This window comes from Stenella coeruleoalba, assembly GCF_951394435.1.
Source record: "Stenella coeruleoalba genome assembly, chromosome: X".
Lineage (NCBI taxonomy): Eukaryota > Metazoa > Chordata > Mammalia > Artiodactyla > Delphinidae > Stenella > Stenella coeruleoalba.
Window position 1 is genome coordinate 115,660,353 of NC_137152.1, and position 17,381 is coordinate 115,677,733.

The 17,381-nt window shown below is 40.2% G+C and overlaps 1 protein-coding gene across 1 annotated transcript in view; it reads right to left on the reverse strand.

The window, feature by feature from the left end:
• The window catches only part of LOC307180667 (uncharacterized protein), a gene marked incomplete at its 5' end in the record, with an annotated part of 557,930 nt that overhangs the window by 157,801 nt on the left and 382,748 nt on the right, over positions 1 to 17,381 (reverse strand). The window contains one exon of the mRNA XM_079911035.1: positions 15,411 to 15,532. The remainder of the gene's footprint in view (positions 1 to 15,410; positions 15,533 to 17,381) is intronic.

The following is a 17,381-nucleotide window of genomic DNA, read 5'->3' on the forward strand; positions in this document are numbered from 1 at the left end:
TCATTTTGTTTAACTTACTGTGTTTGGGCTCTCCCTTTTGCAGGCTGCAGGTTCATAGTTCCCATTGTTTTTTGTGTCTGCCCCCAGTGGGTGAGGTTGGTTCAGTGGCTTGTGTAGGCTTCCTGGTGGAGAGGACTGGTGCCTGTGTTCTGGTGGGTGGGGCTGGATCTTATCTTTCTGGTGGGCAGGGTAGTGTCCAGTGGTGTGTTTTGGGGCATCTGTTAACTTAGTATGATTTTAGGCAGCCTCTCTGCTAATGGGTGTGGTTGTGTTCCTGTTTTGCTAGTTGTTTGGCATGGGGCATTCAGCACTGGACCTTGCTGGCTGCTGGGTGGAACTGGGTCTTAGTGCTGAGACGGAGTTCTCTGGGAGAGCTCTCGCCAACTGGGCCAGGAGGTCTCCGGTGTTCCATCGTCCTGGACTCAGCTGTCCCACATTGAAGGCTCAGGCCTGACACCTGGCTGGAGCACCAAGACCCTATCAGCCACACTGCCCAGAAGAAAAGGAAGAAAAAGTAAGGAAGAGAAAAAAAAATTAAATTAAATAAAATTAAGTGTAAAAAAATTATAAAAAGCCATAAAATAAAAATAATAGAATTCTTTAAATAAAATAAAAAATTAAAAATAGAAGAGAGCAACCAAACCAATAAACAAATCCACCAGTGATAAGCAATAAAAACTAAACCAAGATAAACATAAAAATCAGAAACAAATCAGTCACAGACAGGTAACCTCAAGTCTACAGTTTCTCCCAAAGTCCACCGCCTCAATTTTGGGAACATTTGTCGTCTATTCAGGTATTCCACTGATGCGGCATTCATAAAGTTGACTGTAGGGATTTAATTCACTGCTCCTGAGGCTGCATGGAGAAATTTCCCTTTCGCTTCTTCGTGCACACAGCACCTGGGGTTCAGCTTTGGTTTTGGCCCCTCCTCTGCATGTAGACCACCCTCAGGTGTCTTTTCCCCACCCAGGCAGGAGGGGGTTAAAGCAACGGCTGATTAGGGCTCTCTTGCTCACTCAGGCCAGGGAGAGGGAGGGGTACAGTAATCATAATTGGAATGTGGGGAGAGACTGTGGTGGCAGAGGCTGGCATGATATTGCAACAGTTTGAGGCACATCATATGTTCTCCTGGGGAAGTTGTCCCAGGAACTCGGGACCCTGGCAGTGGTGTGCTGCACAGGCTCCTGGAGAGGGTGTGGGTAGTGACCTGTGCTTGCACACAGGGTTCTTGGTGGCAGCGGCAGCAGCATTAGCATTTCACGCCCATCTCTGTGGTCTGAGCTGATAGTTGCGGCTTGTACCCTTCTCTGGAGCTTGCTTAGGTGCTGCTCTGCCTTCTGTGGGCACATTGGGAAGGAATCCTCTCTCCTCGTGCACCCTGAAACAACAATCTCTTGCCTCTTAGGCAGGTCCAGATTTTTCCCAGACTCCCTCCCAGCTAGCCGTGGTGCACTAGCCCCCTGCAGGCTGTGTTCACGCTGCCAACCCCAGTCCTCTCCCTGGGGTCTGACCTCCAAAGCCAGAGCCTCAGCTCCCAGTCCCCACCTGCCCCGGCAGGTGAGCAGACAAGCCTCTCAAGCTGTGAGTGCTGGTTGGCACCGATCTTTTGTGTGGGAATTTCTCTGCTTTGCCCTCTGCACCCCTGTTGCTGCGCTCTCCTCCATGGCTCTGAAACCTTCCCCCACCCACCCCCCGTCTCTGCCAGTGAAGGGGCTTCCTAGTGTGTGGAAACTTTTCCTCCTTCACAGCTCCCTCCCAGAGGTGCAGGTCCCATCCCTATTCTTTTGTCTCTGTTTTTTTCTTTTTTCTTTTGCCCTACCCAGGTACGTGGGGATTTTTTTGCCTTTTGCGAAGTCTGAGGTCTTCTGCCAGTGTTCAGTAGGTGTTCTGTAGGAGTTGTTTCACATGTAGATTTTTTTTTTTTTCAGTACACGGGCCTCTCACTGTTGTGGCCCCTCCTGTTGCAGAGCACAGGCTCCAGACGCGCAGGCTCAGCGGCCATGGCTCACAGGCCTAGCCGCTCCATGGAATGTGGGATCCTCCTGGACCGGGGCACGAACCTGTGTCCCCTGCATCAGCAGGCAGACTCTCAACCACTGCACCACCAGGGAAGCCCTGTAGATGTATTTTTGATGTATTTGTGGAGAGGAAGTTTATCTCTACGTCTTACTCCTCCGCCATCTTGAAGGTCCCCTATTAGGATACATTTTAGAGGTCAATGAAAATTATGGCATGATTAGAAGTTCTGTATTGAATTGTGCCTCCTATAACATCAATGAAAATTAAACAGTAAGGTAAGGAGCAACTACTCATGTTACAATTGGTACAGCAAGTTTTGCACCTAGCAATATGGAAGGCCATTTTTAGTCCAGAATTGGGAGGATAGATGGAGAAGAGTAAACCCTACCCAAATATAACATATGCTATGCAGTTCTGTGATACATATTTAATGCATGCTCAAAGATATTCTCAACAGTTGACTCATTTCAACCAACTTAATCCTCACAACAACCGTATGAGATGGGGACCACTGTATGAACTTTGCATATGAGGTAACCGTGGCATACAGAGGTAAAATAACTTGCCTGACTTCACACAGCAAATAACAAGCGATACTGGAGAGTAAACCGAAGCATTCTGAATTCAGATTCTGTGTTTATAGCCACTATATTCTACAATTTCCTTACTTTGTGGTAAATTTATTTGCTTGTTTTGGGACATTTCATTCTAGGTTGATTTGTGCAAATTTCCATGAACAAAATGGGGTGATTCATTATATGAGTTGGTGTCTACATCAAATACAGGATTAAAACTACTCTTGACCATGGATCTAAATAAACAAATTTACATTGTATTACATAAGGGCAACTACTGGTTAATAATTAAAATATTTTGCGTTTATATGGAAATTTGTAATGTTCTATGCCATATACATTACCTCATTTATCCCTCATAACCACATGTGAATGGAATAGTGTACTCATTTTAAAAATAAGTAACTGAGGCTCAGAGAATTTAAGAGATTTGTTTAAGGTCACATAATAGATGGAACTGACCTCTCTGCAAACTGAGTAGACATCACTTATGAATCTTAGTATCTCAATGGAAGTTCTCTTATACCATTTCTTAAGCAGTCTTATTCCTGACCTTGGTCTTACAGTGGCAACTTCAGCCCCTAATCAAGATGTGTGTGTTTGGAGGTGGAATAAATGACTAGGTGACTATAAATGTTCATGCCTGGAGTCGTATGATTTTCTGTTTTCTGAGGATGTGACCTGATTGAACACACGAAGAGACAATATGAACTATATTTTCCAGAAGCTCAATTAACCTTGGAGTTTCTATGGAGAAAATATTATTAACAATGCATCAGTCTGAATTGTTGTCAAAGATAGGGCAACAACAATATAGCACAGACTCTGAAGTTTGAGGATTTATGTTAATCAGAGTAATAAATGGTAGTCGGTATAACAAATAACCTAAAAACCTAAGTGTCTCAACATAAAAAATATTTATCTTTCTCTCAACACAAATCCTAGGTTGTTCCTTGTGGGCAGCTTTTCTCTTAGTGGTAACTTGTAGTTCTGCCATGTCAGAGTCGTCTACTTCTAGTCACAAGGAGATAGATAGCGATGGTGAAGAATGAGAGCATGGAAGATTGCACAGAGGGTTTTAGAAGCCAGAAACTGAAGCGGTGCACATCATCTCCACATATAATTTATTACTCAGAGTTCAGTCACGTGGTCCCTTTTAGAGCAAGGGAGGAGGGGCAGGGCATTCTGGATAGCATTGTTTTCCTGTGTTGTAAGGAAGAAAAGCAAATTTGATGAAGCCCATACCATTCTCTCTGCCACTGGAGACGTGCATCAAGGGTTCTACCAGCCCCCCATGTACCCCCTACCAGCCCTTCCCATAGGATCACAAATTCCCATTTTTAGAGTCAAGCATGGTTGAACAAGAGCATATATTTTTGTGTGGTGTGCATGATTGAAATGATCTTGGCTGCCTCTGCCATCCTTTTGGCTTGTCAGGGAAAACCAGCCATAGGGCATTTATAATATTTATTGAAAGCACACTAAAATCATCATGATTGCTGTGGTCCTCTTCCATCCTCTTCATCAGTAGTACCTTAGTGCAGATACTGAGATATAGTATCTTACAATCCACAGAGAACTTTGCAAACTTGCTATCATTTAAATTTCACCATCTTCTGAACCAGTTAGGTGGGAAGCATATTATAGAAACCAAAGTTCTGAGAAGTCAGAAATTTTCCCTTATTGGATGCAGCTAGGAGGTAGCCAAGCTGAAACTAGAACCTAGGTCTTAGATAATTGGCATCTAGTATGGTACTTTCCATTCTGCTGATTTACCTCTCACACTTACAGCATCTGTAGAGCGATTCCTACATGAGGTCTAGCCAAGAAGGAACTCTGAAATATTGAAACAGATTTTAATTGTTTTTAGTATGGGCTTCATCACAGAGTCAAAAACTCTGTCAGTCAGTAAGTATTTACTGAGTACCCACACAACGGAATGACACTGTTACGCAATGCCTTTGAAAGGAATTTATACTTTGTTAAGTATTTGAAAATTGACTTTCACAGGATGAAGAGTGTTTGCCTTACATTTGAACAGAATATTGATCTGAGAGCAGTAGCTGTTTGGACAATTTCAGTACAGCAAGATTTTATGTTGCTGATAAATCAGGCCAGTTTTTCTTTTGGCCTGACATGGAGACAGTGACAAAAGAAAAAAATCAATTAATATGTTGGGAGAAAATTTCTTCCACTGTCCACACAAATAATCAATACCCTGATAAGTAGACTATGATAAAAATAAGAATTCAAGTCCATATGTTAAAAACATACGGGTGAAAACAGCTAGAGATGTCAGCCTTGCCTGACTATGATGCTTCTGGGCTAGCAGATGTTGGCAATGCAATTGCAATGGAAGATCTCACTGCACACGTGGCTTAAAGACAAACATGAATTCCCTACTCTCTGCCTCTATATCTAGGACTTACATATGAGATTACCTTCTGTGAGTTAAGCTGTATAACTCTAAAACAACCTGCAGTATCAAAGATCAGCAGTCTACAGAGTTACCTAAAGAAACAGAATAGATATCTAATACAAGGCTTCCAAGCTTTTCACTGTCAGAAGGAAGGTGTGTCAGTCATAGAATCAGATAATAACAGCTACATTATTTATACACCTACAACATGCCAGGCATATGTTAACCATGTTCCATGCATATGTTTAGTCAATCTGTGTGAGAAGCAATGACTAAAGTATCCTTTTTATCATCCTCATTTCACAGATAAGGCAACCAAGGCTTAGGGTCATCAAGTGAAATTTTCCAGGTCATGAAGCTAGTGAATTATGGAGTCAAAATCAGGATTCAGATATATGTGGTTCAGATTTCAGAACTTGAATAGAAGCTCAAGTGGTTTGCCACCTGTCTGCTCATCAGAATCACCTATGGGGCTTGAAAATAGAAATGCCTCTGTTCTGCTTTATATACTGGATCTGAATTCTAAGGATTGAGTCTGAAAATCTGTACTTGGAAAAGTCTTTAAGATGAGTCTATTCTGCAGTGAAGAAAGAACCACTCCACTAAGCTATACTGCCCAGAGAAAAGAGAGTTACTATGTTTGGAAGAATACTAAGCTGGCCCCTATTATTCTAGTCCCTTGATGGACATACACTGTATAATCTCCTCTCTTGAGTGTGAATGGGGCCTGTGAATATGATAGGATAGTGCATAGCTTGATTAACTGACATGTCAAAGGTGATGGAATAGTCATTCCTGTGTTTGTTACTTTATATGAGACTCTGTCTTAGATTGGATGAGAGATTCTTCTGCTGGCCTTGAAAAAGCAAACAGCCATATTGTGAGAGGGCTATCTAGTAAGGAATTGTGGGAGTCTTCTAGTAGCTGAGAACAAACCTCTGCCAGCAACCACTAAGAAAAGGGGAACTTACTCTTACAACCTCAAGGAAATGATTTTGCTACCATCATGTGACTTCAGAAGAGGACCCTAAGTTCCAGAAAGCAGCCCAGACCAGCCAACATGTGGTCTTCATCCTTGTAAGACCCTGATTTGAGGACCTAGTTAAGCTATGCTCAGACTCCTGACTCATAGAAACTGTGAAATAATAACTGTGTGTTGTCTTAAGCTACTAAGTTTGTAGTTTGTTGTACAGCGATAGATATCTAATACAATTGTCAAGGAAAAATTAACTGTGTCCATTCAAGCACAGTCCAGGGGAAGAGGCCGCACTGGTCCAAGAAGGTCAGCAGTGTTATTGCAGTGAGAAGCATATCCCCAAAGTAGCTATTTAGCTACACTCCTTCTTCTGATTCCATGCTAACCATGCATACTTTTGAATTTTATTTGACTTCTCCCGTAGGTGTACCTAAAATATATGTTAACTGAAGGACAGGAGAGCTTTGGTCCCTTGACAGTGTCATATAACATGACAAAGGAATTAATTGGCATTCTGGTTTACACCTCACTGTCTGTGACCTTAGTTAGTGTGGGCCTCCTGGTGAGAGAGCAACCATTTTGGGTGCTAACAAGTCAAGCTTCTAAAGCACCTTCCCCTGGAGAGAGTCATGTGCATCTTTGCTCCTCAACTGAATAAAGATCTATTACATGCCTACTATGTCCTAGACTCTATCAGCTCCCATTGTGGGTGCTTTTATTGAAATTTCTTCATCAACAAGTTGCTCAATTGATAAAAGCAGCCAAGCAACTAAAAAAGAAAAAAATACCAAGTGAGACTAGAATGGACACATATATACTACCAAATGTAAAATAGATAGCTAGTGGGAAGCAGCCGCATAGCACAGGGAGATCAGCTCGGTGCTTTGTGACCACCTAGAGGGGTGGGATAGGGAGGGTGGGAGGGAGATGCAAGAGGGAGGAGATATGGGGATATATGTACACATATAGCTGATTCACTTTGTTATATAGCAGAAACTAACACACCATTGTAAAGCAATTATACTCCAATAAAGATGTTAAAAAAAGAACCAAGTGGAGTGGTATATGGAAGCAGTGAGATGAAAAAAATTATATATATATATATATATTAGTATAGGGTATTGCCCCAAATGTAAAGCATCTGTTTTCTTTCCTACATGACAGAAATTTTTGCAGCACGGCATTCACAAGTTTGACATTCACTGTTTTATCTGGGATTTCTTCACTGGTAAAAATCATCTCAGCGAGCACTGTGCACTGGAATTCTGTCTCCATTTGTTTTAATAGCTGGTGTAATGGAGGAATTCTGGTGCCAATGTCCTCTATTTGTCCTCTACTGCACTCTTACCTGGAAGCCGCAGGAAGCAGTACAATAGCTAATTTCTAGATAAGTATATCTTAGGATACCATACAAAAATCACATGCAGTTTTGGACTGCCGGATTGAATTTTCTAAACATAATAGCTTAGTTGTAGCAGCAATAGAGTACATATTTCTTCTCTGATGCGTTTCTATCCACTGATACTGAAGATGGGCAGTTAAAGGAATGAAGCCTATTATTACCATCCTTCTGCAAGCCCAGATTTATCACAGATTCACACATTTTCCTGCGTATCTCAGGCTCAGTTACCAGGATGTTTATGAAATGTCCCTAAAGGAAAAGGGAGGTGCTTGAGTAAGGATGAACTGCAGCTGTATTTTCTCAAGCACTGGTTGGTATCAAGTTCTACAAATATGAATTAGAGCATTGTCCTGTTTGCTGTGAAAATGCAGTTGCTGTCCTTGACAATTATAGTTAAATTGCAATATTTAGGGAATATTTGATCTGGATCAGCTTCATGTTAGTTGGTGGGTAGACAGTGATGAACTAAAGTTAACACAGCTTCTGTCCTCATGGCAGCTAGAGTTACTTGAAGAGACAGAGAAATAACAAGTTAATTACCCTAAAATGCGATACATTCTTGGACAGGACGAGTAGTAGTAAAAGTAGAAAAATAGTAATTGCTTACGCTTATATGATTCTTTCCAGATTTATCTTAATAACTGTAGAGAAAGGTGTGATTAACCTCCGTATTAGCTCTGAGGAAACTGAGGTAAGGTTCAGAGAGATTAACTGACATGCTGAAGACCACTTGCAGCGAATTCCCTGGTTGTCCAGTGGTTAGGACTCCATGCTCCCATTGCCAGGGGCCCAGGTTTGATTCCTGGTCAGGGAACTAAGATCCTGCAAGCTGCATGGTGTGGCCAAACAAAAAGACCATTTTCAACGCACTAACTCAAACCAGCTCTATTAAAACTCTGAATCCAAGGTAGCTTCATCAATTCTCAAAGCAGAAACTTTCTATAGAGACAATGAATTATCAGGTGGAAGAGCTCTCATGTGAATGAATATAATGAGGGGAAATGAATGATTAAAAAGGAGGACAAGGTGAAAAGCTCATAATTAGAGGCCTCCTACTGTTGAAGTGGAAGCCAAAGAATGAGGTAGCAGGGAGGGAAGCAGGATATGGAGCCAAGGAAAGAGCAGAACTAGTAGTGAAGGGGCCCTTATAAAGTCTAGCACACCCCCTGCTATCATTGCTTATCCCTGTGTATAACTAAAAGACCTACTTTCTTCAGTTATGTGAACACAGAAATGCATATGGCTAAGTAGATGTAAGGTTTATGGAGTTTGAAGAGTGACAAATGTTTTTCATCCTGGTCCTTTTGTCAAAGAGGTGCTATTTACAAATTATAGAGAGTGCACATCTCTCTTCAATTGGTACTATTATTTCTATACCATGAGGACTGCCATATGACTTCCATAGATGCCCAAAAGTATTGAGGAACTGAGTTTGTGCCACATCTGCTAGCCTATTTAGTGACCCCACTGTGGGAAAGTATCAAGGGTCAAGGAGCAGGGGCAGAGCCTTTCTGTTTCTATACCCCATCTCCTTCCTGGCTATGCCTCCATATGGTGGAGGTGGATAGGAGAAAGCATCATAAAGACTGTCCTAGGAGATATACTTCAGCTATTCACATGTGACTTGTAGGTGATGCTAATCTCCTATTCGCCCCTGGTTCAGGAGCAAGCAAGCATATGCTGCTTATGGGCATCCATAAAACTCATCTTCTGGATCAAGGGTAATGCAAGAGAAAGGAAGGAATAGATAGTCAGCCTTCCTTTGTACTTCCCAACTATGGCGAGGGATGCAGAATCCTGACTATCCACTCATGAAATTGGCAGTGTTTTTAAGAAATGGCAACATGTTTATTGAGGGAGCTAATATTTGGCAGTAGCTTCTCATGCTGGACATTTTTCATGGCATCCCCATGGTCCAAAAAGTCATTGGCAATACATTGGCTGCACTGGTTTGGCATCTACCTTAAAGAAAAACGTCAAAAATAGCTCAGAAATAAATATAAGAAGAAAAATAGAATATTACAATGTCCTTAATAGCAAGGGTACAGCCTATGTCTTAGGAAAGTGGAGGGGTAAAGAGTAGTAGGAAGGTGTAGTAGATAGGGTCCCAATAGAGAAGAGACAATATACTCAAAATAGGATAGTTAAACTCACTCCAAAGGGACACTTTATTAATTTGTGCATATAGGGGGACCTTGAGAGAGCATTCAGTAGTAAGGGGAGGGAGCAGCTACCAGAACTTGAAAACAGAAAGTCTTACATAATTGCCTTAGGAGGCATAGTGACGTCTGGTTTTGGATACACTTATTCAAGGTGACTCCCTATGGGGAAGGGTGTTGCCTAGGGGAATTAATATTCCTAGCTTACTCTCATCCTTTCTTTTGATATCCCATTGGAGCTGTCCAATGGCCTCTTTCAACAGGAATCCAGAAGATATGGGACCCCACTGATATTGTCAATATAGGTCAGACTTCTGAGGCAGAGAGATAGTAGAGAAGGGCTAAGAATGGATCTAGAAAAGCAAAAGGAGAATATCTAAACCAGAAATTCATGATTCCTAGACACTAGAGTGAGAGGGCACTAAATCCTATTGGTTAGCTTCTGTTTTTGGATGCCTTCCACATACCCCAACCACTGCACATCTAAACCCTTATCCTTACTCAAGATCAAGTCCAAATCCTTGTCTTACACAAAGCCTTTCATGATAAACAACTACTCTCCCATGGTGGATTTTTTTTCCTTCTTATAGTTCTTCGCTTCTTCTAACTTAACTCCTTTTATTGTAGCTGTTTTTGACCACATCCTTTCTCTCTCACCAGACTCTGAGCCTCTGGAAGACAGAGCCTGCATTTGCTAAATATCTGTGTGTCCTCTATTGCTCAGTGTAAGGCCTTATGGATAGAAGGTATGCAATGCAAGAAATCTTCAACACCAAGAGCCACATAGTCAGGTACCATAAAGATGATAGTTATCATTGTATAACATAATGTTTAAATGCTTCTGCTGCTTACTAGCTCTGTGACATGGGGTAAGTTTATTAATCTCTTTGAAACTGAGTTTCTTTATCTATAAAACTAGAAATAATAGAATTAACGACAATAATAATATATTTCTTACAAAGTCATGATGAAACATTAAAAAGCATCATAAATCTTGGCATGTAGTAAATTCTCAATATTTTAAATTATTACTTTTATTGTAAAAGAAAGAATAATGAATACAAAGTTTAAAAAACTGAAAAAAGAGAATTGCTTTCTGTTAAGGTCTTCCCAGCAGAAGGATTTTTGAATATTTTTTCCAAATAGTATTTCTTAGCCTAAGGGAGCTTTAAGGAATATATTATTTTTAATCATTAAGACATGGACTTTGCTTAAATAAGGCTAATCTGTTGGTAAAGTACAGTATTTTGAGAGTATTGAAACTCATAGGTAAATATTTGTAAGGTTTCACAGATTATTGAGGTGCCTTTGGTTTGACTGTGCCCTGTCCCCAATTCATATGCTGAAATCCTAATGCCCAATGTAATGGTATTGGGGGTAGGGCATTTGGGAGCTACTTAGGTCATAAGGATGGAGCCTTCATGAATGGGATTAGCGCTCTTATAAAGGAGAACCCACAGAATTCCCTAGCCCACTTCTACCATATACAGACACAGCCAGAAGACACCAGCTGTGAACTAGGAAGAAGCTTCTCACCAAAACATGACCATGCTGGTGCCCTGATCTTGGAATTTCCAGCCTATAGAACTGTGAAAAGGAAATTTCTGTTGTTTATAAGCTACCAAGTCTGTGGTATTTTGTAATAGCAGCCTGAACAGATGAAGATGAGGCTTAGGAAACATTTTTAAAATGTCTACAACCCGACAGAGTTACTTTTTTGCACTTTGGGGTTTTGAACAAGATGGATTCATTGCACAAAAGGGCACCACTGGTAGCCGTTTAGAATGGCAATGGCCAGAAACAGCCTGGAAACTTCACATTAGCTGGCAGAATATCTCCAAATATTTCTTTCTTAAAAATTCTAATGATGAAAGAAGAGTTCAGGTTAGATGACTGTTCAGTCCCCAGCTGCCCTACAGAGAATGCCAGTTAAGCCCAAATCACATCCTGGAGGTACAGCATGTGGCCCTCTAATCATTGATCTATCCCTAATGATGACCAGCTCATACCAAGGAGCAATATCTCCTTAGAGTCCAGTATGATTGATTGAAATCAAACGCTAATTTAAATGTGATTATGCCAATGAATTGCATACTTTCTGTTGGTTATAAATCATAGTAATGCTAGAAGTTTTGTTCTTAGCACAGACTTAATTTGCAGCTTTTGACTTCCTGGATATGGGTAAGTTAGGCCCTTTCAGTGAGAATTTATGACTTACCATGTCTTTGAGAGTCAAAATCAACAATATGTCTCAACTTTCCTCCTGGTCTGCCAGTATCCTATTGGCAAATTTCTGTGGCACAGGCTAGTGTGATTCAGCCTGTCATAGAACCAACCTAGTCCCTTCTTACAGGGACCCTTCCTACAAGTTTGTACATGGTGATCAGGGTTATATTCTTTGAGAAAAGGTGCTCTGGATCTCCGAGGGCAAGTTCAAAACCTGGAAGCTCTACCTGGAAAGATTTAGATTCCCTGTTGAAGAATCATTCCCTCTAGAACACCTCTACAGGGCTCAAAAGCTTAAGAAGTACCAAATGTGCTGGTGGAAGCTCATTTGTTTTAACTGCATGCTATATTTCACAACCTGTGTCCTTCATAAAACCAGAGTTCTGTTATGAAAACAAAAATATCTACCCCAAAGCAGTCTGAGCCCCACTCTTAATTGGTTCAAGCATGGCTCATCAGGATACAACCAATGATGAGAACGTGGCCATTGGCTTGGTCTTTCTTTTACTTAGAAGAATGTGTGTAATAGATATACATTATCCCTTCATTTCCATTTCTGTACCTCAGTTGGACAGAGTTTTAGCTGGGTTCTACAGTTATGACATGATTTCCATCCCCTCTGTGTACATCTGTTTAAGAAAGTGCAGTCTATGACTCTGAATTCTGGTAGCTGCAAACCCTAGGAAATATATAGTATCATATGATTCATGCCAAGATAAAGCACCAGACTAAGAAATCCAATGCTTTTCGTCAGCCACTACCTATTCCACAGTGATTGCAAACCAAGGTTCAGAATATCATTTCCTTAGCTCTTGCCGCGGTGTTAAGCTTTTTAACTTTGAAGACAAGCAGAATTTAAATGATGCCCATAGAACTATGTGCACTATAGATACGGCTTACACTCTAATCCACATTTGTAATATCACTATGAAATGGATCCACCTGTTTTACCATTCCTGATTGCCTAAGAGAAGGAAACTACTATCAGCACTGAATATTCACCTCAGAAAAAACAACCATCAGAAATGAACTAGCCATGCCCTACATCACTGTTTAGGGTTTTTTTAAAGGTATATTTATCCCAGGGAATCCTTTATTATCCTGATGTTACTCCACATACAACTCTGTACATCCCAAAATCTACCTTATTTTCACATTCTTTTGCAACTACCAGGGATTTACTGTTTCCATTGAACCACTCAGATTTTGTCTCCAATGTCAGCTTGTCTCCATATTGATCAATACATGCAAACAGACCAAACAGAATCCCAGTCAGCTTTTTTGTAGAATTTGACAAGCTGATTATAAAATTATTGTTGAAATGCAAAAGATCTAGAATAACCAAAATGATCTGCGAAATAAAGAAGTTTTGAGAACTCATATTGTTCGATTCGACAACCTACTTTAAAAACTACAGTAATCCAAATAGTGTAGTATTGGCATAAAAACAGATGTACAAATCAAAGGAACAGAAGAGAGGTTTTAGACATAGAACCACACATATATGGTCAATTTATTTTCAATAAAGGTGCTAAGATCATTGAAAAAGGATTTTTTTTAAGTAGCCAGAAAAACTGGATATCTACATGCAAATATTTATACATACAGGTGTATATAGAGATAGATACAGATATGTGTATATACATATATGCATACATAATATTGATGTATATATACCTGAAGCCATATAGAAAAATTAAATTGAATTATGTCATTGATGTAAATATAAGAATTTGAACTATAAAACTTCTAGGGAAAATGTAGGATAAAAACTTTTGTGACCCTGGATAGGGAAAACATTCCTTAGAAACGATATTCAAAGTAAAAATCATTTTAAAATGACACATTGGGCTTCATCCAAAATAAAAACTTTTCATTCAAGACAAACTGTCAAAAAACGAACATGCAAGCCACAGACTGGGAAAACGCCAAATGTTCACCAACTGATGAATAGATGAAACAGTTGTGTGTTCTATACAATGGAATACAATTCAGAAATGGAAAGGAATGAACTACTGATATATGTAGCCATATGGATGAATCTCAAAGCAACATAAGGGAAAGAAGCCAAACACAAAACTCTAACCACTGTATGATTTCATTTATATAAAATAGTAGAAAAGACAAAACTATAGTTGCAGAGGGCAGATCTATAGTTACCAGGGCCTGGAATTGGGAAGAGGAGAATGGCTGCAAAAAGTCCAGAGGGAACTTCAGGAGATAAGGCAAATATAATATATCTTTGTTATGGTGTGGTCAAAAGACTATATACATTTGTCAAAACTCACTGAATAGTAAAGTTAAAACTGGTGGATTCATTTTATGGAAATTATACCTCAATGAAACTGATTAAAATATACTTCATGAAAAAGATATCGTATAAAACGATATACGATATACGAAAAAGATATAAAGATATTTGATACATATGCTTATAAACTTCATATGTGTGTATAACTGATATTTAATAAAGATAAGTGTCAGCTTTGTAGCCTCTTTCCTTAGGTATTGTGGGTATAATAGTTGCTAATAATTAAGCTACACAATAAATACCATCGGAATGAGTAAATCAAAGTATTATTAATTATAATACCAATTTTTAAAATTAAAAGAACATATGAATTTGCACAAGTGTATTTCTTTTTGACCAATAGAGGCACACAGCTCACCACCCCTTTGATAAGAACAATCACTAGATGGGGCCTGGGGCAAATATGTAGGAAGGTGAGTGCGTAAGATATGCGTGAAGCAGGCACTGGTTGGGCAGGGGATATACAGAGAGCAAGAGAGCAGCCATCTGGAGTGGCCTAACCATACACTCCACCCCTACATACCCTGCACAACCCTTAGAGTCTTGGTCTGCCCCTCTTCCTAGATATCCCTGGGGTCAGGTATGTAGGGGGCACTGCAACCAGATACCACAAATACAATACAGACACAAGCAGCTAAAGAGTAATGCCATTAGGGGTGGACCCATTAGGTCTTCCCAAACAAAAGACAGTTAATCCCACTATTTGCACTTGTGTGTCCAGAAGCCAGCCTATTCCATTCCACACAGTATAGCCCAGGGCTCATGGGCAGTCAGTTGTACAGTAACATTTACCAACGGGGGTCCTTCTGATGTATTGGCATGTGGAACAGAAAGATGGTGAGAGTTTCTCCCCCGTGGTCAGTAGTCCCCACATAGTCACAGTAGCCAGGTCAATTTTGCATGAGTGTATTTGTTGATTGACTGATCGATTACCAGCGTGCCTGAATAGTTACCTTGAGAACTGTTCTAGTTGTCTGAAGGTCATGCTATATGCAGGAGTTTCATGCTTACAAAATGGACAATTATCAATGAACTCAAACTCATATGCTACATGAAATCAACTAGGGGTAAGCAGAAGCAACAGAAACAGAAGGTCAATCAATAGTTGCCAGAGCTTGGAATACAGGCAAAATAAAATAATTCAAAACCATAAAAGATCCGGGAAGTAAATACATTCAAATGTCAGGGAAGAAAAATAAGGTTAAAACCCTTTAAAGCACCCATGCATGTGCACAGCATTATTTTGCTTCACTTCAGCTACCTCTGACTAACCAATTATATTAATTATAATTACTAAGCAAAGATCTCAGCAGTGCATACCTGTGTTATAATGAAGTGTCTGCTTATTCTTAGTCCCAAAAGAGATCTGCAGCTCACAAAGACTCTGCCATATGGAAAACTGTGAAGCCAGCTGCCTTAAGGACTCCGTGGAATATGTCAGACTAAAAGATATAAGTGATAAACAAAGTAATGGTTATCCTAATGCATCTGGCATGAGAAAAAGTCTATCAGGACATTTATTGTGGATGAAGGAATGTCATTGATTAATCTGCAATCTCCTGCTGTTCATCCGTCAATAGCTCCTTTTAGAAGTTGTGTCCCTCTTTGCCACATTAGGTAAACATTTCATATAAGTAGTAGTGCTTCTGTACAATTTCACAATATCTTCTCTTATATAATTCTTACCATATCCCTGCAATGTTGTATGAAGTATCATCTTCTTGGTCTTGACTTTGGCTCTTCTCTAGTATGTTCTATATCCCACACCCCAGTGCTGCAATTTGGGGGAGCCACAGGTAGGGTTATACTCAACCAAACTACCTATGACGAAGGCACAGAATTAGGGCAACTATCTTTGTAGCTCAGTCGGCTCCTACAGTGGGTGTGAATTACCATGGTAAGAAAACCCTGTTTATGCTCCTCATAATGTATTAGCCCAGGCTTAGAAGTAATAACTGTTTGACAGTCTAACAACTGTCTTCATCTAGTAAGCAGTGAAGTGGTTCAGCAGTATTAATTCTTTGTAAAAGAAAAGCACGGTATTACTGCCCAAAGAGGATTTGAAATTGTTCTTTCATTTGAGAAGCGGATACAGCTTTATGTAACTTATGTAGCCATCACCTTGAACAAGTACAGTGTAATCATAAAGCACATTTATTATTGTTATTTTTGTTTTCGTTGAACCCTTATATTTATTTAGTTTGGCTATTTCTGTAGCTCTGAAAAAAAAAGAAACAAAAATGCTGTTGGACTCATGGATTTTTAAAATCATTTTTATGTAATACAGGTCCTCTGAGAATAAAATATACAGCCCCATGTAATAATTAAAACTGCATATTTAATAGAAAGTTAAAGCTCCTCTCCTCCCCTTGAAGTCAGTGAAAGGGATATGTTCTTTTCACACCTTGTCTTTCAATTCCTCTTTCCCAAACTGGGTAATTCAGGTTTATATTCTAACTAGGGTTTGAGCAGGGGGAGGGAGGAGAGGTAATGGAGTCGGACTCTCTGTGTATGACTAATACTGACCAGGGAATCTAAGTCTGCCATTCTCTGAACTTGAGGCTGCCTTTCTGGCAGGGTGATTCATGGGTTCCTAAAGCATGACACATTTCTGGACATGCTTATCTGTAGTCTCCTTGATGAGGGCTGTACCCATCAGAGTCCCACAGGGTACAGATGGCATCCTCAAATCCAGATCATTTGTAGAAGGTTTACTTTAAAAGGGACTATTTACAAAACGAGGTGGACCATATGCAGACCACAAGGGAAAGTGAAATAACATGGGGTTAGTGACAGGGGGAGTTACCACCTCTAGCCCTGAATGGATAAGGGGAGGGAGTGGTCACCAGTACCCAGAAAGAAACAGTCATGTAGAGAAAGTCAATATAAGAAAAACGGAGACCTTTGGTAAAATGGATATTAAAGGTTGAGGGGCCTCAGAGAAAAAGAGCCAGGAAACAAATATCCTGACCTGATCTCCTCCTTCCCTCAGATGTTCTGATGTGGATCCCCACTGGGAAACCCAACTGGAAGCCAAAGGGCAAGGGAACGCTTTGATGTAGTGCATAAAGGTTAGCCTTCCAGAGCAAGGAGCAGATGTAGAAGGGTAGAGAGAGGATGTTGAAGAACAGATGGATGGGAGCCAGAACAAGCACCAATTAATCTCTCTTCTGGTTCCTCTCTAAAACTGCCTTCAGCCCCTAGCATCTTCTAATATCCACAATTTCCCTCTGCTAAAGTATGTTACTATTCTAGGTGTCCCTTTTGCTCAGAACCAAAGATACTGATAAT